This window comes from Chiloscyllium plagiosum, unplaced genomic scaffold, assembly GCF_037043375.1.
Source record: "Chiloscyllium plagiosum isolate Xiang-an unplaced genomic scaffold, Cpla_swu_hap1 HiC_scaffold_3, whole genome shotgun sequence".
NCBI lineage: Eukaryota > Metazoa > Chordata > Chondrichthyes > Orectolobiformes > Hemiscylliidae > Chiloscyllium > Chiloscyllium plagiosum.
The window spans coordinates 30089190-30104005 of NW_028270141.1; the positions used below are offsets into that span (position 1 = coordinate 30089190).

Sequence of the window (14816 nt, forward strand, 5' to 3'; positions counted from 1 at the left end):
CATTTCTCTGCAATATACTTAGTTATTTCTGCCATTTTCTCACACTGATGATGGTTTTTCCTGTTTAGCTGAACTTTATTTCTTAACTACTAAAACAGCTCGTGCTGATTCCTGTGTATTGACTATGACAATACTTGGCTTTAAGAGGTGTGTTTTGTCCTAGTTTTTTTTTTGAGAAGTTTTAAGGCAGAGGTAGAGAGCAGTCTACCAGAGCCACTAAAGTAGCAGTTTGTGAAGCCCTTTTATTTTACAAAGAAAAGTTGGAACAATAGAAGCAGCCTGGTGGACTCAACATCCCACAGAACCAGGATTTTTAGTTTTAGCTTTCAGCAGTTGCTGTTGGAGTCTTGAAGAAATAGCTTCCTTTTTTCCCCTCTCTCTCCGTTACCACCAAAAACTGGGGGTGCTCTTCCTGATATTGGAGTTATATGTGAAACAATCTGTTTTCTGAATTTACCTTTTGCCCAGGGTGTGTTTTTGGGATGTTACTATATTGCAACAGTTAATTAGTAATAGTTACTGCATCTAATATTTTAAATTTTCTAATAGACTTAAGTTATTCCAATTCTTTCTTTCTTTTGTTCTATTTTAACTATAGTGGATGAATAAACTGTATTTTGCTTTAACTCCAGTTGTTTGACCAATTGAATTGCATCAGGTATGCAACACCTTACATTTACTTTTAAAATAAGAAAAAGTTAATGTCTATCTTCTGAATATTTTGAGAGGATTTGATCTGGTCCATAACATGATCAGTAGTTGTTTTTGCCAAGGAAAGAACATTTAGGAGGAGGGGCACATTTTAGTTCTTTTACTGTTGTTTCAAATAATTAATTATATAAGCACTCACAAAGTTGAGGAAAGTACAAGCAGGGGCCAAGCGTCTTTGAATTTTTTGTTCTAATACTGATTAGAAGTCTGCTCTTACCCTTCTAATTATATTATGACTCCTTTAGGAGTAATGTGCAGAGTCTCAATTGCTTTGATGGTAGATGTCAAGAGTATTAGTAATGTTTTAAACTATATGTATGTTTCCATTTGTGAACTTTATGCTCAGTTTTTATTGGGATGAGAGTTGGAGGAAAGGATAAAGGACCAAAACTTCGGTTTTGTCAGAAATAATGTATAATAATGGTTTTGTTTTGAAAAGCACTAGGATTCAATCAAACTATTAGATCTCTCTGAAAGGATATGCGCTCTGACTCAAGGTGGATAGCATCAACTGGAACTTTTCTCATTCAACTATAAACTATTCTGTTATTTGTTTTGACTTTCTGCACATATTTTGTCATAGGAAAGATCATCTCTGACTTCTGAGATATTTGTACAGGAGTGTTACAAAGAATCTGTAAGCTTAACATTTAAATCAAGCTATCTTTACAATTTGGAGGAGCCAGTGTTGATCTCGGGTGGACAAAGTTAAAAATCACTCAACATTAGATTATAGTCCAACAGGTTTATTTGGAAGCACTAGTTTTCAAAGCGCTGCTTCCACCTGATGAAGGAACAGCGCTTCAAAAGCTAGCATTTCCAAATAAACCTGTTGGACTATAATCTGGTGTTGGGTTACTTTTAACTTTATCTTTACAATGTACAGACCCAACACAGTTTTCTATTCTTGGAGAATTTTAGATGTCTTTGGGGTAGTACCACTTGTTTTTCATAAAGATACATTGTTATCACTCATTTTATTTCATAAGCCATTTTCTGAAGATACTGGAATCTAGTATGATGGGTGAAAGTGAAGACTGCAGATCTGGAGGTCAGAGTCAAGATTAGTGTGGTGCTGGAAAAGCACAGCAGGTCAGGCAGTATCCAAGGAGCAGGAAGATTGAAGTTTCGGGCAAAAGCCCTTCATCAGGAAAGATGAGTCCCTATGGGTGGATGGGTCCCTATGAAAACTCATACTTTTGTGTAGTATTGGATACTCCCAGTAAGTGGGAAGGCATCTCAAAATCTCCAATTGTACTGAAGTGTCCCCTCTATTCTGGTGCATGTTCCGCTAGGGTATTGCTTATGCTTCTGTGTAAGTATTCTGTTTGCTAATGGATTGAGGTTAGCTGTCTGCGTTGAGTTTCTGTTCCCAGTCTGCGGTTGACTAGTCAGGATGCAGATCCTCTCCACGATTCTGACCCCAGTTTTTGCTGTTTTGCCTTTCCTGTCCTTTGAGTCTAGTAAGTTTAAAAGCTCCTCTCCAACCATGTTCTCCTTCGTATTTATTCTAAAAGATTGCTGTGAATGACATTTACCTCTGTAGATCAGCAAATACTGTATCACCTGACACCAGTGGTGCCTTTATACATTTGAGTTTGGAAAATGCAGCCAGAAACAAAAGAGTAGATAAATTATAGTTTGCATTTGTTTTTGTACTAGACCTATTGAAGAGACTGCAATGAATTAAATATCCTGTTCCTGTTCAATTTTTGATTTTGCAAATGTGTGCCCTATTATTTTAGCTGGTTGAAGTGCTAACCTGATTGGGATGGGAATGTCATATATGCGTAAAAATGCAAGAGAGATGTAGACACAAATATGAAGATTGGAATCTTGTTGCCTACAAGGATGGTAGAAGTGGAGATGATCAATGAGGAAAAATAAACTTCTGTTACTCCAAAGATATTGGGTAAGTTTGGGGCTGACAGGATCACTCCTGAGAGAACTAGCATTGGCTCAGAGGGCTGAATGGCCCACTTCTGTGTTAAAGTTACTCTGTGACTCTAAGTTGTATGCTATAATGTCATTAGGACCCTGGTGAAACTCCAACAGCTGATGAGTAGATGCTTTTCTGAGTCTCATAAGGAAAGGATGGGATTCTCTGAACTTTAGGTATGTGCATACACATACATGAACCCTGTGAAATAAATCTTTTTATTTGATTTTATTTATTGTAATATGTGTCTTGTTACAAAATACAGTGATTCTCTTAAACCACAGAAAAAAAACCCATAAGATATAAAGGCAGAAAATTGAATAAAGTTTCCAGCTTTACAGTCCTTCTTGTTAAGTGCTCCGCCATGGGCCATGGGCCAAGGGCCAGGCACGAGGCCCCTATGCTGTGCCGCTGCCACTGGAACAGAGGTCACCATCTTCGGTGCCATCTCCTCTCCACCAATTACATCACACATCCACCTTGGTACTCTAGGAATGTTGATTTGCCCATAGCAGATGCCTCCTGCTTGTTTTGCACGGATAGAGGCTGGCAGGATTCAACGGGGGCTCAGGAATCAATACAGCCCAAGCCTCAAACTGATGATGCTCACCAATGTCCACCTGCCAGACGCTTGCTCCACGTTAGACTCCACCTGACATACTTGAAACATACAATGTCAAGCATCCAGATATTAATCATCCAATTCCAACTTTCACAAACTCTTAATTATTTTATTATGTGTGACTTGCTTTAATAAATACACACTGGCATCTGATACGGGTTTGTTTTTTAGTTTCTTTTCACAATGACTTAACATTTGGAATTTTAATTCCAGAAGGATAGCATTTATTGGGATGAACTTCTGTGTACTAAAATGAAAATGTTAGGTACCTTCCAGCTTTGTGTCAATCCAGTTCTCTCCATCACCAAACTGTTCTTGTGTTAATTGTAACATAGTTTGACTGCTTTAACCTAAAGTATGACCTACATTCTATGATAACGGTAAAAATGAGACCCTGTCAGCAGGAATGTTCAGTAGCTATAAATGTGACATTTTATTTAAAAGAAATACATTTTTTTAAAAAGTGCTTCAATAAAACTGATTCAAAAATAAATGCCTGAAAATAAATGTTTGGATTACATAGAGTGCATGACACTGAAAGAGACCATTCAGGACAAACAGTTCAGACCCAGTTTAAGCTACTCTCACTTCTATATTTGTGAAGCATCCTCCTAAATGCATTCATACTATTCAATTCAATCACTCCCTATGTAACAACTTCCCCAATGTCACTAATCCTATATTGACGACCCCGATCACTCTTGCATGCACAAGATACGTTTACTCTTTATCAACTCGAGCAAAACTGTTCATAATTTTAAAGATCCCGATTAGGTCATGGCTCAAATCCTTTCTTTCCCAAGAACAAAGAAACCCAAGCTGTCAACCCTTTTCTGGTGTGTAATTCAAGTGTTATCCTTTAGATAATATGTTGGTTACATTTCTGCTTTCTGTTTATGAAAGGAAGTCCTTTTTTTCTGTCCAAAATACTCCGGTGTCAAACTTTTATCATCATCAATAGAACCTCCAGAAGTGCTGTGCTTCCTGATTTGAATTTGCCATGCATTTTGAAATCTAGGGAATAGACGGACATCCTCTCTCCCAGATGCTAAGTATCGTCATAAGCAGTTTGCTGCAACATTATAGCCGGAATCATCCTCTTGCACTATTTCCTCTGAAGGATGCACCCATATTTTGCTTTGCATTATCCCTGTAGCAATGTAAACATTAGGAAATCAGCATTGGGAACTTTCAGTGTGTAATTTCCTGCATGATCAGGACTACATTCCTATGGGTCATTTAATTCATTTTCTTAGGATTTGGTTCAATGCAGAAATATTTGATTTGATTAGTTTCAACATAGTCATCTCATTGGAAACTTTGTTTACTTCAGAACACAATAAATAGGAGCAGATGAGGCCATTCAGCCCCCCCCCAAGCCTGTACCTCAATTTTCAGCTCCAGCAAAGCTTAACCTCATGGGCAGTTCATTGGGTTTCAATTTGCTTATCAAATTAATTTTGGATTTGAGTCAATTCTTTGTCAGCAGCATCAATGTACTTTGATTCATGCATATCCTTCTATCTAACAATCACATTGCTGTTTATAACATTTTCAGAATAATGGAATGTGTATTTGTTTTGCTAATTTTTGAAACTATTCATTAACTCCGCAACATGAATCTCCAATAAATTTGTTCCTGTGATGTAGATGCTCTTAATTTTTCTTGCGTTTAGATGGTGATGAACTTACAATAAGGAATTAGGAACAAGAGTAGGCCATTCAGACTTTGGAATTTGCCCCACCACTCTTTGAGATCATGTCTGATTTGCCGCAGACCTCAGCTCCTTATTGCCTGCTCCTTATTGTCCTCAATTCCTTGGTAATTCAAATTCAGCTACTTTCAGTGATCTAGCCTCCACGACTCTTTTTGGGTCGAGGATTCCTACCCATTGGGAGAAAGAATTCTTTTGTTTCATAGTTTTAAAGAAGTGTCCTCTAATTCTGTAACTAAGTCCACTAATTTAAGATTGCTGCACTTTTGCAAACATCTTCTCAATATCAGAATCACCCCTCATTATTTTAAATCTTAACAAATAAAGGCCTAACCTATTTGAATGTTTTCAATCCTTTTCATCCTAGAAATCAGCCTAGTGAGTTATTTTTGAACAGTTGTCAATGCCAGTATATGTTCCTTTTAAATAAGGAGACCAAAACTGTACACAGTAGTCCAGATGTGGACTCACCAATACCCTGTACGTTTTTAAATTTCAAACCACTGGCAATAAAGGCTAAAATTTTATTTGCCTTCTTAATTACCTGCTGCATCTGTGTGCTAACTTTGTGTTTCTTGTACAAAAACATCCAGATCCCTCTGTCCTGCAATTTTTGGAGTGTCTCTCATTTAAACTATAGCCTGCCTTTTGACTCATCCTACCAAAGTAGATGACCTCATATTTTTCTACATTAAACTCAGTCTGCCAAGTTTTTGCACGCACACAACCTACCTTAGTTATGTCATTATCATATCGTGACCTTCTTTAGTTGTATCATCACTAAATTTGGTAGGTTACACTCTGGCCCCTCCTCCCAATTATTAACAAACATTGTAAGTAATTGAGGTCCTGGGTCTGATCTTTTTGTGGAACTCCATTAGTTACATCTTTCCAACCTAAAAAAGACACGTTAATGCTGACTCTGTGTATGTAGTTAAAGTGGAATGATTGTTAAATTTATGTTTTCTGCCTCGGGAGCCATCTGTGCATTCTGCTTCTCCTGTCAAAAACATCTTTCTGTCTCCAATACTTAGTGTTTCATGACTGTATTTAGAGCAGATTGCACTGCTTCGGTGGTTTAATTTACTAAATTTTCAATGAGGATGTTATGTTGCAGAAACTTTAGGGACCTGATTTTCAAAATTGGCATTATACTGTATTTCTCTTCCTCCAACAATCTTGATATACCAGCTGAGACTACAATCTATATATAAAAGGCTGCAACTATGCTAAGAATCCCTCTCCCACACTCCGTCTTTCAGCTCTGTTCACTTAACAGCCTGGCAATCTACATTTCAAACAGCTGTCATTTGGAACTGAGACAAGCTTCTGTAATGAGTTTCACCGTTGTGTTTGTCAGCAATAAGGCAGTCTAGTCTCAAACACAAGAGGGGAAAATCTGAAGACACATTGTAACTGTATTGAAGCTTCCACAGGAAAGCTTTAGAACAGAGTGAAGATGTCTCTGGGCAGCAACGCACCAGGTTACATTATGCATCAGAGTGATGTTCCCACTTCCTGGTCTTCAGGGAGATTGGCTGACTAACTGGTATTCCATAAAGCTTTTCATCACTCAGCACCAGATATAGAAATAAACTTGACACCTCACTGGAGTAGCAAGCTGGAAACCAGGCCCTACTATTTCCAGGTTTATCACAAAATTTAAAAGTTTTCATCAAAGTATGCAAAAATCCAAAATTTACCTGTGTTTTTAAGACCAAGCAGAGCATAGACCAATTTCTGTAATTAACAATAATTGCAATTTATGGCAAATATATAGATTTTAGCTACAGGTAAACAATTATGAATGGTCAATCTATAACTCTACTAGTCAAATCTAAACCCCTCGAGAACTCCTCCATGCATATATACATGAGGACAGAAAAGCATTGGTATTATGGGTGGAGGGAAAGACTGGGAAGGCACAATTTGCTAAGATGAACCAATTGGCTTATCAGGACTTGCTTTTCCGCAACCCCTGTTTTCTCCAGAAATGTTTGCTATTTTGTTAGAGGTACAGAGCGATTGATTCACAGCTTATAAGTATCTGATTTATTGGTTAACAGCAACCCAGCTTGTAGCAACTAGTGAGGGAAAATAAACTGGCTTTCTTCAGGATTTAGGAAGGCCTTTGTCATTGCTCTGTGGACTTGCGAGCAGTTGTCAATCAGCTAATTGTTGCCAGTCAAATCCCCTATGTATAAATCCCTTGCGGCCAGTTCATTTGTAACAAAACTTGCCTCACTGGTGAAAGAAAGCAACACTGTAAACAGTACTTAGAATGATTCTTGCTAACCTGGTAAATCTAAGTGCATGATGGAGTTATTTAGCTGTGAGATGAAATTCTTTGATACAGGTGTGGATTCCCGCATCTCAAACTTCTTCTATTTTTTCTATATCATTTATTATAATTAATGTGGCCTGAAGGAATGCCTGAGACCTAATGGAATGAGGTGATAGATATATTATTCACGGGTGAATCAAATGTGAAATGGTTATGTAAATATGGGGAGCTAGTGGTGTGAGAGTTTTACAGTGTGTGGTTAACTGAAGTAAAGTTCTCACTAAAGGTGTGGACTTGGATTTCGTATGTAGTTACATATTAGATATATGCAAATGATAGGGGGTAGTGGTGATTCCATTGAAGACATGCTTCTCGTGGGAACCAATGAAGATGTTAGCAAGACTGGGTTGAGAGGGATGCTATCCATTTGGACATATATGGCACCATTGGAACAGAACTCAACTTCAGACATGGGTGACTCATCGAGATCGCTATAATATAGTGATATTTGCTAATACCAGTGATTTCTTTGAGTATTATTTGGTAAATGTGTTGGAATGTCAAACGAGCATACGGACATGTTCTGGTTGTCGACATGTCAGTCTTGTGTTGTCAAAAAAGAAGGAATCCTTCACAGTGTATATGTAAACCACAGTGAGCTGTGAAGACAAATCTTAGCACATATAGAACATAGAACATTACAGCACAGTATAGGCTCTTCGACCCTCAATGTTGTGCTGACCTGTGAAGCCAATCTGAAGCCCATCTAACCTACATTATTCCATTCTCGTCCATTATGCCTATCTAATAACTATTTAAATGCCCTTAAAGTTGGCGAGTCTACTATTGCAACTAGGAGAAAGTGAGGACTGCAGATGCTAGAGATCAGAGCTTAAAAATGTGTTGCTGGAAAAGCGCAGCAGGTCAAGCAGCATCAAAGGAGAAGGAGAATCGAAGTTTCGGGCATAAGCCCTTCTTCAGCCCTTAACACATTTTTAAGCTCGAGTCTACTATTGCTGCAGGCAGTGCGTTCAATGCCCCCTACTACTCTGAATAAAGAAACTACCTCTGGCATCTATCTTTTATGTATCACTCTTCAATTTAGAGATATGTTCCCTCATGAGGAAAAAGGTTCTCACTCTCCAACCTGTCTAACCCTCTGATTATCTTAATTTCTCAATTAAGTCACCTCTCAACCTTCTTTGCTCTCTAATGAAAACATCCTCATGTCCCTCAGCCTTTCTTTCTAAGACCTCCCCTCCATACAGGCAACATCCTAGTAAATCTCCTCTGAATGCTTTCTAAAGCTTCCACATCCTCCCTATAATGCGGTGATCAGAACTGCACACAATACTCCAAATGTGGCCACACCAGAGTTTTGTACTGCTGCAGCATGACCTCATGGTTCTGAAACTCAATCCAAAGCTACCAATAAAACCGGGGTGGCAAATTTCAAGAATCTATGTCCATGGACACGAGATCTCTCTGCTCATCTACACTACCAAGAATCTTACTATTAGCTTAGAACTCTGCATTCATGTTGCGCCTTCCAAAGTGAATCATCTCACTCTTTACTGCATTAAACTCCACTTGCCACCTCTCAGCCCAGCTCTGCAGCTTATCTATGTCCCTCTGTAACCTACAACATGCTTTGTCACTATCCACAACTCTCCCAACTTTAGTGTTATCCACAAATTTACTAACCCATCTTCTATGCCCTCATCCAGGTCATTTATAGAAATGACAAACAGCAGTGGACCCAAAACAGATCCTTGTGGTACACCACTAGTAACTGAACTCCAGGATGAATATTTCCCATCAATGACCACCCTCTGTGATCTTTCAGCTAGCCAATTTCTGATCCAAACTGCTAAATCAACCTCAATCCTATTTCTCCATATTTTGTGCAATAGCCTACTGTGGGGAACCTTATCAAATGCCTTACTGAAATCCATATACACCACATCAACCGGTTTACCCTTATCCACCTGTTTGGTCACCTTCTCAAAGATATACTCCGAGGCCAATTACCACCCTAGTAAAAGTCCAACAAGTGAGTTAAAAGCTGTGCATAGTTTGAAATTTGTGAGCATTGTTGGCTTCAGAATGGCTCTTGTATATTTGTACATGCAACTTATTTGAGTCTGTCAAGATTTCTGTTTTGTTGCAAGTTCCTGTTGTACAGGTTTTACTATAATAGCTTTGATGTGTAAAGTAACACCTTTCTATCCAGTAAAATTGATCTGGATCAAAGCAGAGTGTATTTCTGCACTCCAATCCAGAGTCAAAATGAGTTCTTCTTCCACATGTAGTGATTTCAAAACTTGTATTAATACAGCAATGCACAGCCACTTTAGAATATGGTTGCATTTATAGTGTGCCTCTAGCCTCTACAAAGTGTGGTACTGACCAAAAGCATTGTTTTTGAACTCCTATTGATTGAATGTATAAATTGGGAACTCTTGATAGGCTCCTTTGGAGAATGATGCTTACAGCTGATCTTGCTGCCTTCCAAGCACAGTATTGTGCTTTTCTAAGGAAACTGTTTTTAGTACTCCACATAATAAACCTGCAGGGGTATTACATTGGCACTTGTGGCATTGGCAAGTTGTGAAAATCTAATTATTGGTTTGATAGTAATAATGATTGGATTTGCTTGGCACCAAAATCAGACTTGAACTCAAACAATTAAAATAACATTCACATGTTGTGCTTCACTGAAGAAGCAATGTACTTTCTCCTCCACAAGTTGATAACACATATCCAAATAGAGAACGTTTGTAGATAACTTAATCAAAGGTGAAATACATTTTAAGCAGGGATGCCAATGACTTTTGATTTACATTTAAATCATCATTTCATGTTCAAAGATTTCAGAATTTAATTATACACCTTAAAGAAAGCCAGATGATCAGATATGATCTTTCTTATGACAATCAAACATAGAATGCAAATTCTCATATAATAAACATTAAGAAAAACTGCAGATTCTGAAAATCTGAAACTAAAACAGAACACTGGAGAAACACAGTCAGTGGACTAGAAATATTAGCTCTGGTTTTCTGTACAGATGCTGCCAGACCTGCAGTGTTTCTTTCGCGCTCTGTGTTTTGCTTTTGATACAAATTCTGATGGTTACCATGGTTCCACTCCAGTGTAAGGAAAGTAAAGCAGATTTACTGAATTAATACATGACACGACTGACTCAAGATAAAAAAAAAACACATACTTATACTGAAAGAAAGCAAACCTTAGCAATGTAATAATGTTTTACCTGTTGCTTTACAGAACTTGCTTATGGTGTAAGGAACGTGTTCTTTCCAATTGTAAACCTCTTCTTTTATGATGTAAATAACTGGAAGACCATGAATTTTTAAATTATAGCTCTCTCAAGAGATTTGTAACATTTGAGCAAAAATCTTTCTCTTGCTCCTCTCCCTAACTTAACATGATTATAAAAGATATATTCATCTTCTTATACCACATTACATTGTACTTGGTATAGGAATCCAGGGACTAGATTCCTCCACCATCAAATCTCCAATGGCCAGCAGCTGAATGGGTGGCCATTAACTGTGGCCATTGGCCCATCTAGCTGAATATCTAAAATTAACAGCACACCTCATTGAAATTCCTATATTTTGCGTAAAGCGTTGCACTTCTTAGTGATGCACAAAAATCATTTCAGTCTAGACAACATTGCTGGCATGGCATTACTTTTAAAACAGATTAGACCAATAAATCAAAAGCGGGAACAGCAATATAGCGGGCATTTTGGTTTCGCCAACACAGATGTTCAGCAGTGGCCACTGGTAAATGTGCTGAGGAGTTGACACTGTTCCGCTGGAGCAGAATGGAAGCAGGTTCATGCTACGTGATGCTTTCATACATGTCTGCACTCGGGCCCAGAGGAACAGGACAGTGTAAGGTTTAAGGTCCAAACCAATTGACAGACCTAAACAACAAATACACTTTGGTACTTCTAATGTAGCAGGAGGGTTTCTTTTGGCTACCTTCAGTGGCATTTTTTTCCAGCATTGTCTATTTTTCTGTTTGTTTTCAATTCTTGTTTTTAATATTGTTCTAAGAAAGGAATGGAATATTGTCTTGATTGAAAAATAGTAAAAGGTAGATTTAAACCGAAGAAATATTGATTGTTTTATGAGAGTTGATGGTTTTTATTTATAGTGTCATAGAGACGTACAACACGGAAACGGATCCTTTGGGTCCAACTTGTCCATGCCTGCAAGATATCCTCAATAAATCTAGTCCCATTTGCCAGCCTTTGGTCCATACCTCTTCAAACTCTGCCTATTCATCCAGATGCCTTTTAAATGTTGTAATTCTACCAGCCTCTTCCACTTCCTCTGGCAACTCATTCCATACAGGCACTACCCTCTGTGTGAAAAGGTTGCCTCTTAGGTCCCTTTTAAACCTTTCCCCTCTCACCTTCAACCTATTGCCTCTAGTTTTAGACTCCCCTACCGTGAGGAAAAGACTTAGTCTATTTACTCAATCTGTGCCCCTCCATGATTTTATAAACATCTATAAGATCACCCCTCAGCCTCTGATGCTCCATCCTATTCACAAAGAAGGAAAAAAATACAGAGAGTTGATTTCTTGGTCTTGGGAATTGCAATAATCTGGTTGTTCATAAATCCAGATGAATGAGGTAAGATGTATTGGAAGGGGATTTAAATCTCTGAGATGGCAGATGGACGGTCTAAAATTGGATGCAATGCCATGGGCTCTGTTCACAACACGTGCTTGTCTGCCCCAACCCACCCACAAATTTACTTGTAGCAGGGACGCATTCTGTAACTCTGAGAGAGATCATGTTGGTTTGTCTTTGTGTGTTATTAGAATCAGCCAGGTCCAACTTATTTTCAAGTACCAATGATCTGGCTTTCTGGACTAAACTCTACCTGAATTAGCTGACTAAACCAAAGAATTTGGTAGCACCAAAGGGTAGTATTCAACTCCTTGTGATCATACTGATATTTCATTACATTGGTTGGAAACTAATTCCACTGCCCTTTTACCTTGCACATAGTATGGTATTATCATCATCTTCAAATGTTTTCCTCATTTAAATGAGGCCATTTTTTGTGCCACAACCACACCTTACAGGCAAAGTACACAATGCTCCAAAGACCATTAATAAAAAGAAATTAGCCTATCTCAAAAGAATTTACACAAAATAAATGAACATTTTACACAAAAATCAAAAGAAAATGAATGCTAGTAACTTCACTAATAAGCCAGTTACATTAAAGATAATAATAGCACAAAAAACACTGTTGCTTATACCTTAAAGCAAACTTCTTCATTGAAACTTTTTCTACATCCATTTGACCTACACCCACAATTTTTAAGTAGTTGATCCCTTATCACTGACCTTTCCAACTTGAAAATATTACTTTTTCCAATTGCCTATAAAAACCCTTCAGTCATGAAAAAACAATTTAATAAAAATTCCGTCTTCTCCACTCTCATTGAAAAGTCACATATCTCAATTCTTTCTTTATAATCTATAGTTTCTATTCCTAGAACTGTGCTGATGCTTCTTCATTGCAGATATTTCCTAATCAACCTCATCAGAGATGTTATTATTACATATCTCTGGTACAGATGGAACTTTAATCCAGGCCTGATTATATGCTTTTCTTGGATTTAATCACATTTTAATTTATATTATTAGGGTCATGTAAAAATGTTATATTTTTTATCCAGCCAAACTGTCCTGAGAAAGTATTGGTGAGCCACCTTCTAGAACCAGTACATTTCTGGATGGTAGTGCATTGCAAGAAATTTCAGAATATTGATCTCGTGGATGTAGAAACATGGCATTATATCGTTTGAAATGTATCTATATTTTGCACATGTACATAATTTCCAAAGTCAAGATACTGTGTGTTTTGAAGGAGACTGATGGTTTTCCCACACCGTTGCTGTTTTTGTCCTTCTTAGTGGCAAAGGTTGTAGTGAAGCAAAATATCTTTGATGTAATCAGCATCATTGCTGACAGATTCATATGTTTTCTGCTCCTTGTTGAACTCTGTTATCTTAAATTTATAAGGTAAAAACAATGACTGCAGATGCTGGAAACCAGATTCTGGATCAATGGTGCTGGAAAAGCACAGCAATTCAGGCAGCATCCGAGGAGCTTCAGCAAAATCGACGTTTCTGGCAAAAGCCCTTCATCAGGAAGGGCTTTTGCCCGAAACGTCGATTTTGCTGAAGCTCCTCGGATGCTGCCTGAACTGTTGTGCTCTTCCAGCACCATTGATCCAGGACCATCTTAAATTTATATCTAATCAGAATCTTAGTACAGTACAAGAAATCTTGATAATATGCAAAAACATTTGCCTTTCCAATTTATGTTTAAGTCCAGCACAATTGCAGAGGCTGTATTTACCATAAATCCTGGATTTGTTTGTACACATCATGTCTGAGGCCTTTTTCTTAAATTGGTGCACTTTCCATTTACAGTTTTAATGTAAAAGGTAAAAATAGACCTGCTTACTCGACTAGCATCATGGAAGTTTGATCACTAGTATTTTTGACCGAGTGTGAACTAGAATTCTCTCCAGGTTGGCAAAAGACTCTATCAAGAAAAGCCAAAAGAATGTTGTTGTACATTTTAGTCATGGAAGTGTAACACTTCAACACTAAAGCTGTTTTTGTTACGTTAACTACTTGATTGTTGACAAACTCATTATTTGAAGTTTTCCAAGATGCCTCTTAAATGTTGCTGTTGTATCTACTTCTACCACCTCCTCCTCTGGCAGCAAATTCCAGGCACTTACTACCCTCTGTGTAAAATAACCTGCCTCTCACTTTGCTTTTGCCTTTTTTTGTTGTTGGAATCTGTAAGATGGATGCTACCTGTCCTTCACCATCAAGGTCAATGAGCAACTCATTTTAGATAACGAATAGTCTGGCTTTCTGGATGGAAATTAATTTGAATCAGTTTACTTAATCACAGACTTTGATTGCATAGAAGATTGCCCTTTGGTGAATGTGTCAAACTGAGTGTCCAAAACTAATCCCATTGCCCTTCACCTTCTGTATCATCACCATTTTTCTTCTGGAGTTATAGTAATAAAAAGTGGGATATGGTATTAAAAACACATTGTATATAACTGCTTGATTCTTCATATCATCAGTTTGATGCCATCTTCAATAGAGGATGAATACAAGGTTTCCTGTGACAACAAAATCACTCAAAAGCCCTGACGTAAATGGACACAAAACTGTTAAATCTGTCATTATTCCATAGTTTTCATTGGCACCTTCCAGAAAATGGGAAATTGTAATGGCAGTAGTGGTAAAACATTACAGTACTTCACAGTGTGTGGCACTCTATAAACCTTTGTTTTACAGGCCAGCAATGAAATCAATGGAACTAAACTTTTGTTTTTAAAACAAGAATGTACTACAAGCAGCAATATGTTTATCTGTATAATGAGCAACTGAAAAATAGGTTGATGTTTATTGAGGAGTGGTGTGAAACTATCAGTAATAAGTGCTCACAGAAGCATT

At 37.7% G+C, this 14816-nt stretch overlaps 1 protein-coding gene across 4 annotated transcripts in view; it reads left to right on the forward strand.

Moving 5' to 3' along the window:
• arhgef10 (Rho guanine nucleotide exchange factor 10) overlaps positions 1-14816 on the forward strand; it is a 279666-nt gene that overhangs the window by 66300 nt on the left and 198550 nt on the right. The window lies entirely within an intron of this gene.